This window comes from Elephas maximus, chromosome 5 (genome assembly GCF_024166365.1).
Source record: "Elephas maximus indicus isolate mEleMax1 chromosome 5, mEleMax1 primary haplotype, whole genome shotgun sequence".
Classification (NCBI taxonomy): domain Eukaryota; kingdom Metazoa; phylum Chordata; class Mammalia; order Proboscidea; family Elephantidae; genus Elephas; species Elephas maximus.
The window spans coordinates 105708784-105730336 of NC_064823.1; the positions used below are offsets into that span (position 1 = coordinate 105708784).

Here is a 21553-nt window from a genome sequence, read left to right on the forward strand (position 1 = left end):
CTTTCTTTTGGGATCTACTTTGTATGGGATTCGTTGAGCTTCTTGAAAAGATACCTTCTCATCTTTCGTGATATCAGGGAGGTTTTCTGCCAACAAATCTTCAACAGTTATCTCTGTATTTTCTTTTATTCCCCCAGTCACTCATAGGTTATTCCTCTTGATAGAGTCCCACATAATTCTTAGTGTTTCTTCATTTTCTTAAATTCTTTTGTCTGATTTTTTCTCAAGTAAGTGCTTTTTCCTCAGTCTCACTAATTCTGCCTTCTTTTGTCTCAGTTCTCCTGTAACTTTCTGTTGAGTCATCTAATTCTGAAATTTTATTGTTAATCTTTCGGATTTCTGCTTGCTCTCTCTGTGGATTCTTGTAGCCTGTTAAATTTGTCATTCCTCTATTGCTTTGTCTCTGTGTTCCTTGGCTTGTTCTCCGTTTTGCCTGATCTCCTTCCTGATGTCTTGAAGAGCTCTGTATATTAATCTTTTGAATTCTTCCTCTGCTAATTCCAAGAAATTCTCTTTCTCCAGGTTTCTTTATTCTTTGTCTGGGGCACTTGCGGAAGCCGTCACGGTCTGCCTCTTTATGTGATTCGATATAGACTGCTGTCTCTGAGTCATTGATAAGTTATTGTATTTATTTTTTGTTTGCTTACTGTGCCCTAGCTTCTTGTTTTGTCTTGATATGTCCGAATAGACTGATCATGTGAGCTAGTTTGATTATTGGCGCCTTTGAAGCTCTAACATCATGTCTCCAGGTGGTTAGAGCTGTTACTAGGTATGTGAGCCCAGGAATCCATTTACTTTTCTTGTATGGATTCAGCTCAGGTATCTAGGTAGTCAGCCACCATGTGTGTGGTGCAGGCTCTCACCTACAGTCCTAGATGGGCAGGGGTGATTGGTGTAGGCACAGGTATCTGGCTGCAGTAGAGGGTCATGCGCTGAGCAAGGCAGGGAGTTGACAGCTGCCCCTGAGTGTCTGGGAGGGAAGTGTGTTCCTGTCCCCTAGAGCTCATAGGTGGGCGGGCTTTACAGCCAGACTACGGGCACCGAATTCTGTTGGCTGTAAGGACCTTGAGGCACCACTTATTCTTGGACCCCTGTCATGGGTGGCTAGGTGGTGTGGGTGGAGCCACCAGTCCTCAGGCCCCTGATGTGCGTAGGTCAGTACCCTGCTTAATGGGCAGAGCGGTGTCAGATGTCACAAATCTGCCACTACACCTTATAGCTGATACAGTTGAAAATAGGCTTCACGTATATACTCTGTTGTACTGTGCTAATGAGGGCCTACGCTGTTGGAATGCATCCACACAGGTCTTTGCAGGGGTGAAAGGCATTCAAAGTCCATGGACCCCTTATGCCTGTGCCTAGGCAAAGGGGCTGTGCCCACCCTGAGTTTCCGGCTTAGGGGCGCTCACAGATTGTTTTTTCCTGTTTGTGCATTTGTTCCCTCTCCAAAGCCGGGAGAACAGCTCAGGACGTGCAACGGGCCCTACCTCCGGCCCAGGGAGCACGGCAGTCACTGAAGCTGGCCTGTGACCCGGTACAGAGTGGGGAGGGGGCAGGTACATGGGAGAGAGGTTCTCCCTGAAGGGGGTGTTTTTGACCCGCACAGTAGGTTAGATGCATGTGCTTATCTTTTGCCAATTGAGTGCTGCTTCTCGCTGGTTCTGAAGACTTGAGTAGACTCTCCGCCACTTCGTCTCTCCTAATGTAGAAAATGTGTCCTCAGTGCCACTGCTTTTGTTACCGCACACGCCAGCCAATCCAGCCTGCAGGGTGCTGATTGCCACCAGGTCAGGTCTGGCAACTCCTCGCTGCTTCTGAACCGTCACTCCCTCCCAGTCTTCCTCAGTCTAGTTCCTCAACTTTGCTTTTTATGTTCAGGGCTTCTAGATTGTCATATATAATCGACTCACTTGTTTTTTCAGGTCTTTGTTGTAAGAGGGACCACAGGAATCTTACTACTCTGCCATCTTGGCCCTGCCTCTCACAGTTTGTTTTGTTTTGTTTTTTGTCTATATTCATTAGAGATATTGGTCTGTAGTTTTCTAGTGATATGTTTGCCTGGTTTGGTATCAGGGTAGTGGTTCTTTCTTACAATGAGTTAGATATTGTTCCCTCCTCTTATATTTTTTGGAAGACTTTAAGAAGGATTGGCGTCACTTCCGTAAATGTTTGATAGAATTCCCCACTGAAGTCATCTGGTCCAGGGCTTTTGTTTTGATTACTGATTCAATCTCTTCACTAGTTATTGGTCTGTTGAGATCCACTATTCATTCTTCTTGAGTCAATGTAGGGAGTTTGTATGTTTCAAGGGATGTGTCCTTTTCCTCTAAGTTATCTAATTTGTTGGCATACCTTTAAAATCCTTTTTGTTTCTGTAGGATCTGGTGAATATCCCCATTTGCATTTCTAAAAAAATTTCCTAGATTTTACTGATCTTTTCAAAAAACCAACTTCTTATGTTGATTCTATTGTTTTTCTATTTTTTATTTCATTTATTACTGCTCTGATCTTTATTGTTTCCTTTCTTCTGGTAGCTTGGGATTAGTTTGCTCTTTGTTCTCTAATTCCTCAAGTTGTAGAGTTAAACTATTGATTTGGTCTCCTATAATTTTTTTTTTTTTTACTGGAGATAGACATCAGTATACTTTTAATGGTGGACTTTATCTTATTCATTCAGCAAGTTCTTAGTGAGCATCTGTAGCGTGCGTGGCACCATTTCAGTTGCTGGTGTTGCAGTAGTGACCAAAATAGACACATACATACAAAAAGCCCTACCCTTGAAGAGTTTACATTCCAGTTGGGGAATCAAATGAGAAACTACTAAGTTAAATATTTGTTGGATGATTATTAGTACTATTGAGAAAAATAAACCTGGTGTCAGGTGTTATTGTGTGTGTGTGTGTGTGTGTGTGTGTATTGGGGGGGTGTTACAATTTTTTGGGGGGTAGGCAAAGATGTCCTCATTGAGAAGATCATATTTGAGCTGATCTTAAGTCTGTTATGTACCCTAACAATGTTGAAAGTTCAGTAATTATGCTAAAGTCAAAGTTAAATAAAAATCTAAAATTCAGTTTCTCAGTCACACTAGCCATATTTGAAGTGCTCAACAGCATTGCCTTTGGAATGAGGAGGGAGAAGGAGAATGAGGACAGTATGAGTGAACTAAATCCTCATTTTTTCATAGCAAGGAGTTAGTAGACATAAGTTGAGGTTAACTTACCAAGAAATAAAGACAGAGAAATATTACCTATAATTATGGAGGTAGTATCGGAAGAACCACAAACAAATGGATAAAAGTGATTGCTTCTAGGAAGTAGGACTGCAGGTAGGGAGAGTGGGCAGGTTATCTTTTCATTATAAGCGTTTTGTGCTATTTGTTTTTTTAAACCCCGTACATGTGTTACATCAGTAATATGTAAAGTTTTAAAAAATTGATAGGATATATAAAAATAAATAAAAGCAGTCTAGACATTGTCATTGCACAGTGGTTTCTTATTTAATAAAGTAATTTCATTCCTTTTCATAAAATGAAATATCCTTCAGTTCTCTTTAGATTTATTTATTATAGTTAATTTATACTGAATTATTTAAAAAAAAAAAATTTTTTTTTTTTCCAGACACTGATAGCCGAGTCTTCTTTTCCGCTTCTGAGGATAGCAAGTAGTTCTCTGTGCCCTTGGGGATATGGTGTCTGTCTTTTCATTGACAAAAATATTTGTTTGATTTACATAAGCCATAAAAGATTCATATAAAATATTGGAAGCACCTTAAACATTTAGTGTAAACTTTTGTTTAAGGAAGATGTACTTAGATGGGTCAGGAAATAAAATCAAAATTTATACTTACAGCATCTGTGGACTTTTGAAATGTTTTGAAGGTAATTTCTCTTTTGGAGTTTCTAGGGACTATTTTAAATATTCCAAAACAGCCCCTGGAAATTCCAAAAAGAGAAATTGCCTCTGAAATATAAATAAAGAGTGACATCATCAGTAAGGGTCTCTGATAAATGTTGTGTTGTTGTTAGGTGCTGTTGAGTCAGTTCCAAGTGTAGATACCCTGTGTAGAACAGAATGAAACAGTAATGAAACACTGCCTGGTCCTGCTCCATCCTCACGTTTGCTGTTAGTCTTGAGCCCATTGTTGCTTGAGCCCACTGTGTCACTCTATCTCATTGAGGGTCTTCCTCTTTTTAGCTGACCGTCCACTTCACCAAGCATGATGTCTTTCTCCAGGGACTGGTCCCACCTGATAACATGTTCAAAGTCCTGAGATGAAGTCTCATCATCCTTGCTTCTAAGGAGCATTCTGGCTGTACTTCTTCCAAGACAGATTTGTTATTTCTTCTGGCAGTCCATGGTATATTCAGTATTCTTTGCCAACACTGTAATTCAAAGGCATAAATTCTTCTTTAGTCTTCCTTATTCATTGTTCGGCTTAAATAATTATACAGAATTCTTACTGCTTATTTAATGAATCTACTGGTTGTTATTATTTAAGATGCCAATTTATACTGTAATATTTATTCACTACTTGCTGCTGGTGGTTAAGAGCTTGGCTGCTAACCAAGAGATGGGCAGTTCAAATCCACCAACCCCTCCTTGGAAACCCTATGGGGCAGTTCTACTCCATCATATAGGGTAGCTATGAGTTGGAATCGACTCTGTGGCAACGGGTACAGGTAAGGGTAACTTGCTGCTATAGTTACTGCCTATTCCAAAATATATTATTACATCTTTTTGCAGAGTCATTATGAGAGAGGAAGTGTAGATGAGGGTTGGGTCAAAAGAGAAACTGGTTTTGCCCTGTAATCTGAGAATATTACTTGAAAGCATATGGACAGACTAGTACACAATCTCATTTGGTGAATGGGTATGCTACTTTTTTCACCCAATTTCCCAAACAGACTGGTCAAGCCAGTTTTTACAGCTTGATACTCACTCTGAAATTGTTATGATATTGTAGTTTGATGATTCAAGTAAGCCTTGTACACTAATTGCAAAATTAAATATGTAGGGATTAACTCTAAACACTTAGCTGATAGAGATAGCGTTACACACAAATCCTCAAAAAGATCAAAAATAAATTCTCAATCAGGTGGAAGATTCTGAGAATGTAGTGTTACTAATTTATTTTTCTAATAACCTAAAAGTCTTTGCCTCCAAATATTTTTTCCAGTGCTTTTTAATTAAGTATTTTAGAAGTGTATTAAGACATTTTTCTGCCTTACAAAGTAATTTAAATCTTTTTAATGACTAAAGATCTTTATTGATTATTCTTAAGTCAGTTACAAACTACTTGCACAAGGGGTAAGAAGTTGAGTGCTTGTTCACTGACTTCAAGACGCACTGTAAAAATTTGCTTTTCAATAAACCCTTGATGTTTCCTTGTTTGCCTGTGTGCTAAAGCATTAATGCGTATTAAAAAAAAAAAAAACTAATAGTAACGAAATATTCTATAAATTTGTTTGCCACTTAATATAGGTTGTACTGCTCTGTGATTACCAGCACAAAAATAATTTCTAATTATACTTTGTAATATGCGGCAAGAGTCCACTGAAGCACCACTGGAACAATACCCAGCCTTAAGTACAGTAGTGTGTATTCCACTTTCATCAAGCCATATGCCTGTATATAATTAGAGGAGCATATCTCTTTCTCCTTGATGTCCTGACCCCTGCCCTTTGCTACCTTTTGTTGAAAGTCCTGAGATTCAGAAATCCCTAAAGATGTTATTAGTATGTGCTTTTTGTAGATATAAAAATAAAGTATTATACCATTCATAAGCTTTTGATGGTAGGAACTTTGTTTTGTTCACTGATACAGCCCTGGTACCTAAAATGGCAGTTGTATTGTTGTTGTTGGTGTTAGTTGCTGTTGAGTGTTCCTTAGGGTTTTTTCAAGACTGTCACCTTTTGGAAGCAAATCGCCAGGTTTATCTTCCAAGGAGCCTCTGGGTGGTTGAACCACCGGCCTTTCGATTAGTAGTCCAGTGCTACTTCTTGGCCATAGTATATACTCACATATTTTTTGAACATAATAAATGCAGAAACTACTGATGAATTCATATTTATATGAATGTATATATTCATGTACTCTTTGTAAGTGGGTCAGTGAAAAAAGGGAAGACCCTCAACGAGATGGATTGACACAGTGGCTGCAACAATGGGATCAAGCATAGCAACGATTGTGAAGATGGCGCAGGACCGGGCAGTGTTTCCTTGTGCTGTATTTAAGGTCCCTGTGAGTTGGCACTGACTTAGCGGCACTTAACAGCAACAGCATTTATTTATTTAGCTAATATATTAACATTACCACATAAAATACTAGTTTTGCTGTTTATCTTCCCATCTAAAAGACTATTTAATTGTATAAAATCCAGTGAGACTCTAAAGGAGCTTGAGATAAATTTTCACACCACTGGAATATTAAATAAAAAATGGGGAATATGTTCTACATAACTAAGTTGCCCAAGTTTAAGTACTCTTTTTAATTTGTACCGTTTGAGAGTTCTGACTCTTGCTAGCTTACTAATCAAGCACATTGGAAAATTAATGCTCTGACAACCTTAGTTTTGGTTTTGGTGAAACCCATTTTATTTAACTAAGCCATAAGAAGACATTTAAAGTATATGTTAAAAACTTAATTTTTAAATCTAAAAAATCCTTAAGGAGTCTTGGTGGTACAACGGTTAAGTGCTTGGCTGCTAACTGACTGAAAGGTTGACAGTTCAAACCACCCAGCCACTCTGCAGGAGAAAGATGTGTCTATCTGCTTTTGCAAAAATTACAGCCTAGAAAACCTTCTGGGGCAGTTCTGCTCTGTCCCACGTGGTCACTGAGTTGAAACCAAGTTGATGGCACCTAACAATGAAAATATTTAATATTAGCAGTTATAAGCAGCAGTATCCTCAAAATATATAAAATGTCATCATTGGAAATATCTCCACCATTCGCTAGAACCTGCAGTACTCTTAAAGAAAGGTAAATGTGCATGGCTATTCAGCATAAATTGGTGCTCTCCCCTTTAAGAACTTTTAAAATATATGTTTTTCCCTCCAAATGTATTAAAAACTTTTGAGTTATATAAAACTTCAGTCTCAAATCTAAGAGATGGATTCAGAACAATGGCCAGATAAGTAAGGAGATTTGTCAAGAAGAATCCATCTTCACTGTATGTGGGCAAAGAGCAGACCTAGATAGAGTTGCTCCCATTAAAAAATGTTTTGATAATTAAAAAAAAAAAAAAATTAGCACAAGCCCTAAGCAAAACTTCTGCCAAAGAAAATGGATAGAAATGTCCCTTTCTTGTTGTATGCGTACATTTGCTTTCTCATTGCTAGCTCTGAATGAACGGGCTTGTTGGTAACTATTTGATGTTCGTTAAGTGCAACCTCTTGTCTGCTGGCAAGTTTAGGTTTAGGGCAGAAGTACAGGGGACCTGTTGTTAGGCACAGGAGCTTTCCAATTGCTAGACTGCGATGGATTCCATACCAGACTCATTTTAATTGCGGGCAGTTTAAAATTTCTGTAGAAAAGAATGTTGAAGTTCTCGGTATCCTTTGCCAGGGAAGGAATGGGAGGAAAGGAGAGGTGAAGCTTTTCCCTAAGTCCCCTATGTTCAGCCTCTGCACCTGCCAACTCTGAGTCTGGAGCCTCAGGGAGATTGACTCAGTCCTCCACTGTAGTCCTTCATGTGTGTGCTTTCTTTAGTTCTGTTTAACCTGTTAACACACTTGCATGTGCTTTTTGTCCTCCAGAACCTTTCATAACCTTCTCCTCCATTCTTTTTATTTTATCAGTTTATTCCTTTTTTGTATTTCTGAGCTATTTTACCAGTAGGCTTTCTGAAAGGAGGGGGGCAAACATGAGTGGTTATCATCTTATCTTTCTGGCTCCAGGTTTAAAACAAGAAAAAGAGGATGTGAAAAAAATTGTCATTTCATCCCTAAATACCTGCATATGTTTCCTTAAAAAATAAGGATATTTTCTTACACAACTTCAACATAGTTACCACACCTGACAAAATTTACAGTGACTCCGTAATATCATACAATGCCTACCGAGTTCATATTGAGATTTTTCCAGTTCTCTCAAAAATGCCTTTTTGCTATTGGTTTGTTTGAATCAAGATTCAGAAGGGTACGTGCATCCCATTTGGTTGTTAGGTTTGTTGATTTTTTTTTAAGGGTACAGTGTACTTGGAAGAGAAGTGACATCAGTTGGTAGATCACCTTTGATAGAAAATGTGTGAACAAGCTATATGTTATATACTTCTGCTGTCTAATTGTCTTAAGGCAAAGTTTGCCCAAAATAACACATGGCTTTTGTTTTATGGAATATTTTAAACATATAAATAGTGTACACAATAGTATAACGAACTCCTATTTACCCATCACCCAACATCAATAACTATCAATTCAGGACATGTCTTATTTCATCTATATCCCCACCTACTTACCCTCCTTTGATATTATTTTGAAGCATATACCATATATTGTATTATTTGTCTGTAAATATTTCAATGTATATTTTTTAAAAGTAAGGACCCCTGAATCTTTTTATAATTTAGAACAGTTGGCTCCTGCCCTCCTCTGTTTTTATCTCCAGGACATTGACTTGTTGAAAAAACTGGGTCACTTGTCCTATAGAACGCTTCATATTCCAGATTTGTTTGCTTTCTCCAGATATCCTTTTATGTATTCCTCTCCTTATTTCATGAGAATTGGAAGTTTGATCTAAAGTAGAATTTTCCAACCTTTCTCCCCACCCCCCCAGTCATTGCCCCCTTTAGGAGCTTTTTAGACAATTTTTTTCTTATCATCTTCCCCCCACCCCATAAAATTTTAATACCACTGAAATACTGGGAGACTTTGGAGGGCCATATACCATTGTAATTTACAATTTAAGATTTTTTTTTTTTTTGCCCCCTTGGATATGACACTGCCCTCATTGAGAATGCATCACCTAAAGGTTTAATACCAAAATATTGAGTCGATTCCAACTCACAGTGACTCTGTAGTACAGAGTAGAACTGCGCCATAGGAGCACCTGGTGGATTTGAACTGCTGACCTTTTGGTTAGCAGCCGTAGCACTTAACCACTACACCACCAGGGCTTAATAGATTCTGGTTCAATATCTGAAAAATATTTTATATGTAGTACTATATACTACCTATCATGCATCTGTCATTTTGTCATACTGTGATGGCTGTATGTTGCTGTGCTGCTGGAAGCTATGCCACCAGTATTTCAAATACCAGCAGGTTCACCCATGGTGGACAGGTATCAATGGAGCTTCTAGACTAAGACAGATTAGGAAGAGAGGCCTGGCAATATGCTTGTGAAAATGAGCCAGTGAAAACTTTATGGATCACAATAGAATGTTGCCCAGTATAGTGCTGGAAGATGAGCCTCCTATGTTGGAAGGCAGTGCACAATAATCGCAACAGCGGGCTCAAACATACCAGCTATCATGAAGATAGCCCGAGACTGAATGTTTTGTTCTCTTATACTTTAGGTCACCATGACTTGGAGTCGACTCAACAGCAACTAACAACAACTGTGTGGTACATATTTCATTACATGAAGGGGTAAATAATATCTTCTTGTCTCACTTTTAGAGATTCTAAGATTGATCAGTGAAATCAGGTAGTGACACCAAGTTCCCCATCAGTTTTCCTCCTAATGATTCCAGCATGCGTTGATGTTTGATGTCCGTACATTTATGTCATTTCTTTTGTTCTTATTAGCTGAAATTCTTTTTTGAAGAACTAGCTTTTAAAGCTTTGTTAATTACCTTTTACTTGCCAATTTGTAGTTAAATCTTGGTATATCATCAGTATCCTTTGGATTGAGTTTTGTTGTTTTTTAAGCAGTTCTAACTATTTGTAAGACCTAGTATTTCATTACTTACTCTTTCTTAGAGGAACCCTGGTGACATGGTGGTTAACCAAAAGGTCAGTGATTTGAACCCATCAGCAGTTCCACTGGAGAAAAGACTTAGTGATCTAGCATATCTCCTCTGTCATATAGGGTCACTATGAGTTGGAATCAACTTGATGGCACACAATAGCAAAAAAAACCAAGGTCTTCCAGAGAAGAAAGATGGAGCCCTGGTAACTCCGTGGTTAAGAGCTCAGCTGCTAACAGAAGGTTGGCAGTTTGAATCTACCAGCCGATCCTTGGAAACCCTATGGGGCAGTTGTACTCTTTATAGGATCGCTATGAGTCGGAATTGACTCGACAGCGAAGGATTTGGGTTGATTGAAAAAAAAAGGACAAATTTTTTTTTTTTTTTTAATTAAAACTCATTCTACTTTAAAGCAAATACATGGGTCCATCTTTAAATTTTTGCTATTTCATCATTCTGAGATTTATTTCATTGTTACTTACGAATTATTTCTGTCTATTCTGAAATAATATGAGTGGAAGAATGATGGACTCGTCTAGGAGAAGGACACAGTATTGAAATAAATGGTCACTGTTGCATCATCATTTGGTTTTTGTTTTAATTTTTTGTATAGCCCAGCGTATTGTATCATCTTCCAAGAAGTTATATGAGAAGTCTGGAGTACAATTTACTGTAATTCCATTTAAAAAGTTAGATTTTCTAGTACATTTATAAAAGGAATCATTTTACCAGATTTAAGATTGCAGCTTTTTCAGAGAATACTTCTCCCCACCACCTTGTATGTGAGCATAGACCTGGAGGTATGAAGAAAAGAAAGAGAACAGCAAGTAGATGGAAATGGTTGGAGCGTCAGAGACTTCATTAGAAAGAGAGAAGGCTGAACCTCAGGGACCAAATCAAGAATCACACAAAGGAATTGTGATAGGGAGCAATTTTATATCTCAAGGAAGGGAGTAACATGATCAAGTAGGAATGTTGGTCTCCTCTGATTTTAAGGAATTAATGGGATGAATTTAAGGGGGCTGGGTCTGGAGACAGAAGATAGGAAGAAGAATTATAAAAGTGAATTCCAACATAGTATTGGAAAAGTTGTAAGGGAGAAAGAATTTAAGTTGTATCTAAGATTTGTGTGAATTTAAGATCACCTCGTTTTGTTTCATTAGAATAGGACCTTTCTGGCACTTAAAAAGGAGTCCCTGAGTGGTACAGTGGTTATTGCATATGGCTGCTAACTGAAAGGTTAGAGGTTCAAGTCCACCCAGAGGCGCCTTGGAAAGGCCTGGTGACCTACTTCTGAAAAATCAGCCATTGAAAACTCTAAGGAGCACAGTTCAACTGTGATGCATATGGGGTCACCATGAAGCAACTAGTTTTTTAGCATTTTCAAAAGACTGTTGTTGGTTGTTAGCCGCTGTTCAGTTGGCCCCTGACTCATAGCGATCCCATGCACAACACAGCCAGATGCTGCCTGGCCCGGTGCCATCTCCATGATCAGTTCTAGGTTGGACCTTTGTGATCCGTATAGTTTTCATTGGCTGATTTTTAGAAGTAGATTTCCAGGCTTTTCTTCCTAGAATGTCTTAGCCTGGGAGCGTAGTCTGTCCAGCATCAGGGTAGCAAGAAAACCTCCACTGTCAGACAGGTGGTGGCTGCTAATGAGGTGCATTGGCTGGGAACCGAACCTGGGTCTGTCTCATGGGAAGCGAGACTTCTACTACCAAGCAAACAAACAAATAAACAAAAAAACCAAACCCGTTTCCATCAAGTTGATTCTGACTCATGGTGCCCCTGTGTGTTACAGAGTGGTGGTGGGGGTGAGGGGGGGAACAAAAACATATGTATATACTCATGTTAAAGCATATATTTGAAACTCTGGATTAGTAAGATATCGATGCCTACCTAGCTGTGTCACCCAGCTTCTTAGTTATGTGTGTTTATGTTCTGAAGGAAATAGATCAGAGATCTTCATATCCTCTATATCAGTAGCTGAACTTAACCCAGTTTATGTGCCTTGCTAGATTTGCTCATCCCAATCTGCCATCTGCACAGTGAAGAAGCCCCACCACTGTAGCTGCTAGTGTCTCATCTTCTACCACTGCTGGCTACCGTGGCTTCTTCTAGGGTAAAGGTCAACCTCCACATGGCTTCCATCAAAATTGCCTTGGCATGTGGGGCTTCACTGGCACCACAGAGCTCTGGTTTTTCCTACTACTTCCAAACTCAGATAAAGCACCAGACCATGGGCTGTGGGACCTAACTTCCAGTGGGGCTGCCACATGTATCAAAATATGGAATTACAGGAAAATTAACACTGCAGTGGGTAAACTTTAATCAGTGAGTGACTTAAAACAGGAAGGAGCCAGCAGATAAATTCTCTGCCTTTTTCTACCCTCCCCTGCACCCCAATACTGTGCTCCAAGGCACAGTATTTCCATAGGTCTTGTCTGGAGACATCGAATGTAACTGAGAAATTCTCTGAGATTTCTCGTGAAGCTGTAGGCAGGACGATAACACAATACCGTTTATATGTTTCACCTCCCGTTTCACTTCCTTTTACGTTTAATCTTGCTGCTCTGAGATGGCCAACCTCTCCTCCTAGTAAAGCATTAGCTCCTCCTTTTTTTGTTTTTTTTTTTTAGTAAAGCGTCAGAAACCCTGGTGGCATAGTGGTTAAGTGCTAGGGCTGCTAACCAAGAGGTCGGCAGTTCAAATCCACCAGACGCTCCTTGAAAACTCTATGGGGCAGTTCTGCTCTGTTCTATAGGGTCACTATGAGTTGGAATTGACTCGACACAGTGGGTTTGGTTTTGGTTTTTTTAGTAAAGCCTCAGGTTTTGTTTTCTAGGGGACTTTAGGCTGAGACAATTGGTACCAGAAAAGCAGATCTTTAGAACGGAATTTTTGCAGTCGAATTGCCCACCAATCCAGTCTGCACAAAGCGAACCTATTAAAAAAAACAAAAACCAAACCCATTGCTTTTGACTGATTCTGACTCAGCACTCTGTGAGACACAGTAGAACTGCCTCATAGGGTTTCGAAGACTATAATCTTTACAGAAGCAGACTGCCACATCCTTCTCCCATGGAATTGCTCATGGATTTGAACTACCTACCTTTGTGTTAGCAGTTGAGCACTTTAACCACTGTGACACCAGGGCTTCTTTAGGGAACCTATATATATATATATATATATTTTTTATTGTTGGTAGTAAATGGAGTGGTGGTGACCCCTGGATGTAGTGGCATCACCCATCCAGAGCTTTCATCTGTATTTAATTAGACTCATAGTGACCCTGTAGGACAGAGTAGAACTGCTCCGTAGGGTTTCCAAGGCTGTAAATCTTTACAGAAGCAAAATGCGACATCTTTCTCCCATGGAGTGGCTGGTGGGTTCATACTGACAACCTTTCAGTTAGCTTGCATTAGCAATAGAGCGCCCAAACACTGTACCACCAGGGCTTCTTATCCAATGCAAGATGTAGAGACAAAAAACCAAAAAGACAAAACACAAATGCCTTACTTGATAATTGTGGAGGCATCGATACATTTAAGCATTGTGGCATGAGGTGATTGCATTTGGTGGTTTGGGGAAAAAAGTGTTACATTTAAGACAGCTAATTGCCAGTAAGACACACTCTGGAAACTATGGGGCTTCTGTGACTGCAGTACAGGAGACCGTTATCCTGTTGCCTCAGGGAGGCTGGGTTTAAAATTGACCTTGGAAAGATGAGAAGGCGGGAAGGGACAGGAACTGGACAAATGGAACCCGGAAACCCAGGCGGGAAAGGGAAAGGGGGAGGGTGCTGATACAGTAGCGGGAATTGCAACCAATGTCACGAAACAATTTGTGTATAAATTTTTTGATGAGAAACCAATTTTCTCTGTAAACTTTTACGTAAAGCACAATAAAGAAAAAAAAGCGAGGCAATGCGTATAAAGCTTATAATATAGAGTAACTGCTCAGTTAAAAAAAAAAATTGACCTTGGATCTGATTGTTAGGATATCCTGACAGAATTGTGGAGACTGAATGTTCAGCCTTGACAGATCTCCTGTGTCTAAGTTAGGACCTTATTACAGTCAGGTCTCAACACAGCCCACGAGGGGAATTACAAGTCCTGCTCAGGGAAGAACTAGCCTGTATGCAAAAAGAATTGTAGGGCTCGACTAATAAGTACCAGAAGAGCCAGGGGAATAGGCATGGGAGTGAATCTGAAAAGGTCTTGGAGGGTTGGGGACAGAATATATGGTTGGATAGAGGGATATTCATCAAAACAGGGTTTCTCACCAATGACCTGGGATTCAGTTCTTCAGAGGCATCTGGAACTGATTTTTATGGCTTACTGGCATAGTTCTTTGAAGCCTGGGCACGATGAATGCCTATAGTCAACGTTTTAAGCAAAAGAAATAGTATAATTGAAAAAAGAAATATTCCGAATTCCTCTTAGGAATTAAAGCTCTGTGGGACTTCACAAATAGGGTAATTGTGGCCCACCAAGGTTTTGCCATCCTGCTGGGCTTGAAATGAGCCATGCCAGAGGCAGGGAGAGAGAGAATCCCACCACCAAAAAGGAAGAACAGCTGGGAGGGGAGAGTGCATCCTTTGGATTTCTGCTCTGAGAAACTCCTGGAACTAGGAGACAGAGAGCGAGAGAGACAGGGAGAGCTTGAGAAGCCACGCCAAAAAAACGATGGCAGTAGACTGCATGGTGGGCTGAACAAGAAAGCTGAGTATCTTTGTTGGTGGAGTAGAGTGCTTCTGGGCACTTACTGGCAGAGCCTAAAGAGCTTTGCAACACTTGCTGGAGCAGGGCAGAGGCTGAGGGCCAGAGAGGCGTGCCTGCAAGTACATCTGGGAAGAGGCTGTCCCACTGGAAGAACTGTATCCTGAGCATTCCAGAAACTGAATTGTAATCTGTTACTTCCCAAATAAACCCCATAATCGTGAGTATTGTCTGTGAGTTCTGTGTGGCCGTTGTAATGAATTATCGAACCTAGCAGAGAAGTAGTGAGTGCCATGGAAGACACAGTTGATGTCAGAATTGGTAAAGATGGTGGAGAGAGGAGGCATGTCTGACCTCCACTTCATAGGAGTCAGCCTTGGGCTGTTGATCTTGATTTTCCTTCCCCCTGGTGAAGTTAGAGGAGGTCAGACAATGCCCCCATACCATTTTTACAGATAGGAATTGCATTAAACCTATATTTTTATTTCTTTCATTAGTGTTTTGTAAAAGTGTTCAGCATACAAGTCCTGTGCATGTTTGTTAGATGTATTTCACTTTTTAAGCAATTATAAATGGTATTGTATTTTTAGTTTTGACTCCCATGCATTTGTTGCTAATATATAGAAATGCAGTTGATTTTGTATATTGACTTCACGTACTGGGATGTTGCTGAATCTCACTTATTCTAGGGGTTTTTTGTTTTATTTTAGGTTTTTTTAGATCTACTAAGACCATTATGGCATCTGCAAATAAGGATGTTTTTATTTCTTTTTTCTGTTTTGTGTCCCTTTTATTTGTGCTTCTTGCTTTATTTCACTGGCTAGCACTTTGTTGAATAGCAGTGGTGAGAGTGGACATCTTTGCCTTATTTTCCAGTGTTGGGGAAAGCATTCAGTATTTCATCATTATGTACAATCTTAGCTGTAATTTTTTTTGTAGGTGTTCTTTATCTAGTTGAGGAAGTTTCCCTCTGTTCCTAGTTTTCTGAGAGTTTTTGTCATGAATAGTTGTTGAATTTTGTTAAATGTTTTTTGCATCACTTGATACGATTTTTCTTCTTTAGCCTGTTAATGTGGTAGGATTATATTGATGATTTTTTAATATTGACCCTGCCTTGCTTCTCAACTCGATGGCAGCAGGTTAGCGGGTTTGCTTCTCTAGAATAACCCTATTTGATCGTATATTATTTTTATATATGTATATATTGCCAAATTCTATTTGCTATTTTGTGTCTATGTTTGTGAGGGATATTGATTTTTAGTTTTGGGTTTTTTTTTTTTTTTGTCTTTATCTGATGTGCTGCCAGGTAATACTGGAAGTGTTCACTTTTCTATTTTCTGGAAGAAACTGTGTAAAATTCATGCTATTTCTTCTTTAAATGTTTGATAAAATTCTTCAGTGAAACCATCTGAATCTGGAGATTTCTTTTTTGGGAGTTTTAAAATCTCAAATTCATTTTCCTTAATGGTTACGGAGCTATTCAAGTGATGTATTTTATATTGGGTCAGCAGAAATAGTTTGTGTTTTTCATCTAAGATGCCTAATTTATGTGTGTATAGTTCATGTTGTTGTTAGTTGCCTTGGAGTTGATTCTGACTCATGGTCACCCCAGGCGTGCAGAGTAGAGTTGCTCCATAGCATTTTCAAAGGCTGTGACCTTTTGGAAGCAGGTCACTAGGCCGGCCTTCCAAGGTGCCTATGGGTGGGTTTGAGCCTCCAGCCTTTCAATTAGTAGTCAAGCACTTAACCGTTTATGCTGCTCTGGGATGCCTGTAGTTTGTTTATGGGATTCCTTTATTGTTATTTTGGTATCTGCAGGGTCTGTGCGGGGTCTGTAGTGATAGTTTCTGTTTTCCTTTCTTTCAGCCTGCCTATATTGGTGTATTTGAAGTGAGTTTCTTGTAAACAGAATATGTTGTTGTTAGGTGCCATCGAGTTGGTTCCAGCTCACAGCAAACCTATGTATAACAGAATGAAGCACTGCCCAGTCTTGTGCCATCCGCACAATCATTGTTATGCTTGTGCCCATTGTTGCTGCCATTGTGTCAGTCCATCTTATCAAGGGTCTTTCTCTTTTTCACTTGTCCTCTACCAAGCATGATGTCCTTCTCCAGGAACTGATCCCTCCTGATAACATGTCCAAAGTATGTGAGACGTAGTCTTGCCATCCTTGCTTCTAAGGAATATTCTGGTTGTACTTCTTCCAAAACAGATTTGTTCTTTTGGCAGCCCATGGTATATTCAATTATTTGCCAGCACCACAATTCAAAGGTGTCAGTTCTTCTTTGGTCTTCCTTATTCATCTCTGTCTTCTAATTGGTATATTTAGACCATTTACATTTAATGTAGTTACTAACATGTTAGGGCTTAAGTCTTCTATTTTATCTTTTGTTTTCTGTTTGTTCTCTCTGTTTATTGTCTATTTTCATTTTCTTGCCTTTCTGTGGGCAGTTTTTAAGATTGTATCCTGATTTGTCTATAATGTTTTATGTGTATCTCTTTGAATAGCATTTTCATGGTGCTTCTAGGTATCACATTATTTATAACTTATGACAGTTCAGTGGTGTTTTTTACCATCTTACCAGTTTGAAGTGTAGAAAATTTACTTCCTTTTAAGTGCTTTTACTCATCCCCATTTCTGATATAATTGCCTTCAATGTTTTCTCTACATGAATTGCCTTCAACATCATATTATAATTTTTCTTTCAACCATCAGAAAATAATATGGAAAAATTAAGAGGTGAAGGGAAGTCTGTTGTTTTTACCTATATTTTTACCCTGTGTTGTTCTCCCTGATGTTTCATTCTTCCTTTATAGTTTTCTTTCTGTTTCAAGAACTTCCTTCAGCGGTGTTTTCAGGGTAAGTCTGCTGGCAACAGATTCTCTACTAAGAGAATACATGATTTCCTGTTCATTTCTGAAGAATATTTTGTCTGGATACAGGGTTCTTGGATTGACAGTATTTTTTTTTTCCAACCCCTGAAAAATGGCTACGCCCCTTTTTTCTGGTCTTCATAGTTTTTGATGGGAAATCCACCATCATTTGAATTGTTTTCTCTTAATATGTAAGCTATCATTTTTCTTTTGCTGCTTTCAAGATTTTCTCTTTGTCTTTAGTTTTCAGAAGTTTAAATATGATATGCCTTGGCATGGATTTCTTTGGGCTTATTCTGTTTTGGGTTTTCTCACATTCTTGAATATGTAGGTTTATGGCTTTGGCCAAATTTGGGGAATTTTTTCCCATTTTGTTTCTTCAAGAACTTTTTCAACCCCACTGTATTTCTCCTATCATTGTATGAGATGAGCGTTACATCTTCTGTTACAGTGCGATAGGTCTCTGTGGCTCTGTTCACTTTTGTTTAGCCTATTTTCTCTTTTTTGTTTGGATTGGATAATTTCTATTGTTCTCTCATCTTCAGGTTCAGTGAATTTTCTTTTACTCCTCCATTTTCATGTTGAACCCATCCATTGAGTTTTGTTTTTGAGTTATTTGTGTTTTTAAGTTCTAAAATTTCCATTTGATTCTTCTTTATATCTTCTATTTCTTTGCTGAGACTTTCTCTTCTGAAATTTTCTAAATTTTTATTTGTTTCAGTCATGTTTGTAATTGCTTGTTGAAGCATTGTTACAGTGGCTGCTTTGAAATCCTTGTCAGGTAATTCTAACGCGTCATCTTGGTGTTGGCATCTGTTGCTTGTTTTTTCTCATTCAAATTGTGATTTTCTTGGTTCTTGGTATGATTAGTAACTTTCCATGGCAACTTGGATATTTTGAGTATTATGAGACTCTGGATCTTATTTAAATATTCTATTTTGGCAGACCTCCTCTGACGTTATTCAGGCAGGGCAAGTAGAACAGGGGAGCGCTACCTTGTTTCTGCCTGGTGGGGCTGAAGTCCAGGTTCCTTACTCAGCCTCTGTTGTCATGGGGGGTGGAGAAACTTTCCATTACTCCTGGGCAGAGTTGGTGTTCCAGCTCTCCAGTCAGCCTTCTACTGATACAACCCTGCCTGGGAAGGACAGCAGTGCCTTATTGCTATTCCTCACGTGGAATTCACTAAAACTGCAGGGCCATGGCCTCGTTACCTCTGGGTCTTTGTAGATGTTTTGAGTCTCCACTAGGGCTATCCTAGTAGAGAGAGGGTGGGGTACCTCTTTACTGTCAGTTGGGGATGAAGTCCAGGCTCTCCACTGACACTGTGATGATGGGGGAGGGGAGAGGCCTGGTTACCACCTAGTGGGGATGAATATCCCTGGTCTCCACTGGCCTTCTCTAACACCACCCTAGCGTAGGGATTGGGTGCTCTTTGCTACAGCCTGGTGAGGGTCTAGACTTCCCATTTGGCCTTTGCTGGTGCGATTGGGAATGGGAATATGGCCACAGTTTTTCCTGTGGTGTTTGACCAGAGTAGAATGGTTATTTTCTAAAAAGTTCTCTGTATGGCTGAGTTGCCTCTTTCCTCATCCTTTGACTATAAAGCGGAGGCTTTTCATGGGATTTGTGTATGTGTGTGGTAAAGTGTATATAACATAAAATTTGCCATTTTAACTATTTTCACATGTACAATTCAATGGCATTAACTATATTCACAAGGTGCAATCATCGCCAGCTCTTTTTTAAAGAATAGAACTGTTCACTAAAAAAGAAAAAAAAAATTAATCCTGCAAAGCCTTTTGTTTTTGTTAATTGATATTTAAAATAGTACTTTTCAAATAGAAGGGTGATTAAAATGTTTTTAATATTGGGGAAGTAAGTGGTGACATTTCTGATAATTTTTATATTAACTGTTAATAAAAGAAAATCAATGGCCGTGAGGAGACAGTGGTGGCTCAGTGGTAGAATTTTTGCCTTCCATGCGGGAGACCCAAGTTGGATTCCCAGCCAGTGTCCCTCATGTGCAGCCACCACCCCGTCTGTCGCTAGAGGCTTGCCTGTTGATGTGATGCTGAGCAGGTTTTGGCAGTGTTTCCAGACTAACATGGACTAGAAAGAAAGGCCTGGTGATCTAATTCCAAAAATCAGTCAACAAAAACCCTGTGGATCACAACAGGTCTGATCCGGAACTGACCATGGGGATGGCACAGGGTTAGTTAGCATTTCATTCCAGTGTGCACGGGGTCACTATGAGTCAGGGACTAACTCAATGGCGGTAATGGCCATGATTGCACTATTTCATTAGAATCTAATTTAAATGAAAATAGAATAATAAAAGTACCTACATAATAGGTATATTGTGAGGATTAAATTAGTTAATACATGTAAAGCACTTAGAACAGGGCTTCATACATAGTGAGTGCTTGGTAATGATTGGCTAGTAATTGAGGATGATGCTGAGACTGACTTCTTCCTCATCATTCTGCAGTCTGGGCACTTGATGGTTAGTTGATCAATCCATCTATCCATAGGGAAGTTAGCTAGTGGCCATAGGAAGTTCTCTCTCAAGCCCTTGCAAAAGCCCCCCTGAAAAGATCATTCCCTACAGGGACTTTGTCTCGGCTTCCTTCCCAACAGTGCTCCTCTCAGACCTTTGAGGCTGGGCACTGAGGAGACCTTCAGAATGGCTAGTATATTTCAATCAAGTGGTGAAGGTGCAAAATGGGCTTGGCCTTTTAGCCTTGTGTGACTTAGGGAAAATTGTTCCACCTCTTGCTTTCCTCCCTTGTCCATCTCATCTCCAGGGATGACCTTCTCATCCCCTTTCTCTGAGCAGCCACGCTGGACTTCTTTCATTCACATACAAATGCCGTATCCTGTCCTATGTCTGGGCCTTTGGGCATGCATTCCCTCTGGATGAGACATGGTCTTTTTCTCCTTTTCTCCTCACTTTATTCGGCCAGTTTATACTTGTGCTTACATTAAATGATCCTCCTTTAGGAGGCCTTTCCTAACCAACTCTCACCGAACTGATTTGTATTTCTATCGTGCTTTCCCTTTGCACTGATATGGTCCTTCAAGCCCTCCATCACATTTGGAGTTGCCCAGTACACTGTGAAGTTGCACATCCTCAGAGGGGATGATGGTGTCTGACACTTTCATTTCTGCATTTCTAATTCATGACACATAGGAGTCCCCCAATATATACTGTATACGTGAAGTGGAAAAAAATGTTGGAGGTAATGTTACTGAGAATTTGGTTAATATTATTTTCACAGCTACTTATGTTTTACAGAATTTTTATTTTTCTGTAAAGTTGCTGAAACTCAGAAGCTGAGTCTGTCACTTTGTAAGATGCCTTTGGAAAATTACTACAATTCCTCTGTGATCAATCTTTAGAACTTGGTGAGTTTGACTAGTTACCTTTAAACTTCATTTTAATCTCAGAGGTATGTCATCTGTTTGGGGATGGGAGACATAATTATGAGTGGGGTGAGATTTGCAGTCTCCGGGCAAGGAGCAGAAGAAGGCAAGGAATTATAAAAATATTTGGGGCATGATCTACACCTCCCTTGGTAGCTTTTATTTATCCTTAGAGTTTTCATTCTTATGAGTAATGAAAAAATTAACCATTGGTAAAGATAATGGAAACCCAGATGTATTTTCTTTTTAAAAAGTCTTAAAACTTCTGTTACTGCTCAAAAGTAAGAATTAGAACCTTTGTCTTTTTCTGAGATAAGGAAAAAGATTTGAAAATGCCTGAAAATTGGAACAAGAATTATTTTCTGTTAGATTTTAGGCTTAGAAATAATGTTGAAAGAAGGGCGAGCCACCTACTGCAGCTTCAGCTTACAGGCAGTTCTCTCCATCAGGGGTCAGCACACTACCAAATCCAGCCTGCTGCTGCCTTTTGTATGACTCACGAGCTGAGAGTGGAATTAACCTGTTTTAAATTGTTGAAAAAATTCTCAAAAGAATACTATTTTGTGACACATGAAAGTTACATGAAATTCAAATTTGAGTATCTATAAATGAAGTTTTATTGGACCA

General features: G+C 39.3%; 1 protein-coding gene across 8 annotated transcripts in view; it reads left to right on the top strand.

Moving 5' to 3' along the window:
• CLOCK (clock circadian regulator) overlaps positions 1 to 21553 on the top strand; it is a 147254-nt gene that overhangs the window by 22741 nt on the left and 102960 nt on the right. Inside the window, exon 1 of one of the 8 annotated variants that reach the window (XM_049886895.1) lies at positions 17342 to 20908. The exons of the other annotated variants lie outside the window; for them this stretch is intronic. The gene's annotated coding sequence lies outside the window, so the exon portion shown is untranslated. Of the gene's footprint in view, positions 1 to 17341; positions 20909 to 21553 lie in introns of those variants that run through there. 8 annotated transcript variants of the gene reach the window in all.